Raw genomic sequence first — 3,638 nt, forward strand, 5'->3', positions numbered from 1 at the left:
ATTAAACAACTTTTCCAACCACAACAGTATGAAACTAGAAATTAATTACAGGAAGAAAAATGGAGGAAACACAGACATGTAAAGACTAACAACATCTTACTAAGAAAAGAGTGAATCGACAAAGAAATGAAAGACAAAATCAAAAAATACCTTGAGATGAATGAAAATAGAAATGCAAATTTCTAAAATCTATAGGACACAGCAAAAGCAGTTCTAGGAGGAAAGTTTATAGTGATACAAGCCTACCACAAGAAACAAGATAAATCTCAAATAAACAACCTAACTTTCCATCTGACAGACTTAGAAAAAGCCCAAAGTTTACAGAAGGAAGGAAATAATAAAGATCAGAGCAGAAATAACTAGAGACCAAAAAAGAAAAAAAAAAAACACAATAGAAAAGATCAATGAACCTAAGAGCTGGTTTTTTTGAAAATATAAACAAAATTGATAAACCTTCAGCCAGACTCACTAAGAAAAAAAGAGAGGCCAAATAAACAAAATTAGAGGTGAAAAAGAAGTAATAGAAAAAGCCACAGGTACCATAAAGTGGTCAGTCTATCATGGTATAGTTTAAGGCTGTCACCTAATGGAAAGGTTTATAGAGCAAATGTTCTCTCAATACTCAAAGCACAACCTGAATGTCATTTCTTTCTTTTGATTAAATCTCCACTAAATGCTCCTGAAAATAGAATATACTACTGAAATATGGTTTGAGTACTTCAATATTCCAGGCTTGTACATAGCCATGCAGGCTGTGCTTGCATTAACAGCATCCTGAGCAACAAGACATGTGGGAAAACTGATAGTGACTGGTATTAAGATGCTGTCCCTCCTGTCCTTTCTGTGGCTACAGGACATGTGATTGGCAGCTGAGGTAAGCACATTCCAGTCACAAGGTGAGCTGTACTGTATTTCATTCAGCAACTGCTGAGAGGCCAAGAAGTAGGAATTCCTCTAGGGCAATCCCTGGAAACAGCTATGGAAGTAAAGGAGTGCAACAGTTATGTCTGCCCAGATTTAGTAAAAGAATTTAACAAGTACGACACAGAGGGGCCAAGTAGATTAAACAGTATACTAGAATCAAGGCAATCTCAAAGAAAGAATTTTCCATTGACATTGGTTACGACAGATCCTTGGAACCTAAAATCTTTTTTCATCCAGAATTTGCTAATCTAGAATTTACCTACCTAACAAGTAGTAAATGAAGTAATTCAGCATTATCTTATTGGTGTCAGAGTTCTCTCTACAAGGATACTGACCTCACTTAACTGGATGTGCAGAGACTTTGAGGGTCACTCATATTTTGAAGGAAAAAAATGACCAAGTAAAAAGTACCTTTCAAAAAGTAGCTTCATACACAACAATGTGAATGTATTTAATGCCACTGATCTGTACACTTAAAAATGGCTAAAATGGTAAATTTCATGCCATATGTTACCATAATAAAAGAATTTAAAAAATTTTTTAACTTTAAGAGGGCTCATGACACTTGCCCTTACTCATTCATGGGCCAAGGAATTCCAGTAATTAGGAAATGCTACCCACCACACTAAAAGAAAATTGGTTTTTGCTGCAAGTGTTTTAGAACTAAGAAGCTAGTACAGTTGACCCTTGAACAACAAGGGTTTGAACTGTGCAGGTCCACTTATATGTGGATTTTTTTTTGATAGTAAATACTACAGTTCTACACAATCTGTGGTTGATTTAATCCATAGATGTGCAACCACGTATATGGAGGAACCACATATACGGAGGAACTATGAAGGGCTGACTATAACTTATACACACATTTTTCACTGAGTGGAGGGTCCACGCCCCTAACCCCACATTGTTCAAGGGCCAACTGTCTATTGGATTAAGTTTAATTCCTTGGACTCTTTTTCTTGATAAAAAAAAATTTTTTTTTAATAAAAACAGCCTATTGGATCTTCTTTTTAAAAAAAAAAAAAAAAAGAAATGCTCACAACATTCAGGTATTACCACACCAGTTTCAGCCTCTGTTTATTGAAATTTCTTCCTGGTTCACATGTCTAAGCACTTGCCACTGACCCAACCTGTGAGAGGCAGACACAAAGTGGTGTTGCAGATGCAAACAGTTGTCTACTTTGACTGCTCTTCTAACCCCTCTACTATGACAGAAATCACTGGCAATGCCAATTAAATCTCTATCAGCTGATTTTGGGGTGGTTCTAATGCACCTGTTCCCTCTTTGTTCTTTTTTTCTTTTCTCTCTCTTTCTTTTTTACTTTATTTTATTTTTTTGGTGGGCTTTGTGCCTGGCTTCTCTCACTTAACAAGGTTTATCCACGTGTAGCATGTATCAGCACTTCATCCCTTTTCATGACCTTAGTCATTTCAGGCAGCTATAACACCATAGACTGGGTGACTTAAACAACATTTATTTCTCATCGTTCTGAAGCCTGTGAAGTCCACGAAAAAGGGGCTAGAAGATTGGAGATTTGGTTCTTGGTGAGGGCCTTCTTGCTGACTTGCAGATGGCCAACTTCTCACTGGATCCTCATATGGCAGAGAGAAGATGCTTTAATGTCTTTTCCTTTCCTTATAAGGCTACCAATCCTATTATGTGGGCTCCACTCTCATGAGCCCATGTAAACCTAATTACCTTCCAAAGACCTCTTCTCTTCATATCATCACATTGGGGGTAATGGCTTCAATATTTGAGTGTGGGGGGCAGTAGGGGAGACAGAAACATTCAGTCCATAACATGACCCAATAATATACCATTGTACAAACAATACTACATTTCATTGATTCATTCATTAGTTGACAAGCATTTAGGTTTGACTGTTAGCATTGACTATTATGAATAATGCTGTTATGAACATTTGTGTGCAAGTTTTTTTTTTTTTAATGTTGAGCCTTCTTTTACTTATTTTTATTTTCGTCTGTGTTGGGTCTTGGTTTCTGTGCAAGGGCTTTCTCTAGTTGTGGCAAGCGGGGGCCACTCTTCATCGCGGTGCGCAGGCCTCTCACTGTCGCGGCCTCTCCTGTTGTGGAGCACAGGCTCCAGACGCACAGGCTCAGCAGTTGTGGCTCACGGGCCCAGTTGCTCGCGGCATGCGCGATCTTCCCAGACCAGGGCTCGAACCTGTGTCCCCTGCGTTAGCAGGCAGATCCTCAACCACTGCGCCACCAGGGAAGCCCTGTGTACAAGTTTTTTGTGGCCACGTGTTTCAATTCTCTTGAGTATGTACCTAGGAGAGGAATTGCTAGTTCATATGGCAAATCCATGTTTAACCACTCAAGGAACTGCCAATCTGATTTCCCAAATGGCTGCACCATTTTACAATCCCATAAGCAATATACGAGGGTGCAATTTCTCCAAATCCTCACCAACACTTATTGTCTGTCTCTTTTATTATAACCATCCATCCTAGTGGGTGTGAAGTGGCATCTCGTGATTTTTGATTTGTATTTCCCTAATGATCACCTTTTCTTGTGCTTATTGGTCATTTGTATATCTTCTTCAGAGAAATGTCTATTTGAACTCTTCATCCATTTTTAATTGGGCTATTTGCCTCTTTTTTATTGAGTATAAGAGCTCTTTATATTTTAGATACATGTCCCTTATCAGATATATGATTTGCAAATATTTTTTCCCTTTTTGAATTGTCTTT

At 38.2% G+C, this 3,638-nt stretch overlaps 1 pseudogene; it reads left to right on the forward strand.

The window, feature by feature from the left end:
• The first annotated feature begins 586 nt into the window (after positions 1-586).
• Positions 587-1,320, forward strand: LOC114890260 (annotated as a pseudogene).
• Positions 1,321-3,638: the final 2,318 nt, after the last annotated feature.

The sequence above is a fragment of the Monodon monoceros genome, unplaced genomic scaffold (assembly GCF_005190385.1).
Source record: "Monodon monoceros isolate NGI ecotype Baffin Bay Population unplaced genomic scaffold, NGI_Narwhal_1 Super_Scaffold_11, whole genome shotgun sequence".
Classification (NCBI taxonomy): Eukaryota; Metazoa; Chordata; class Mammalia; order Artiodactyla; family Monodontidae; genus Monodon; species Monodon monoceros.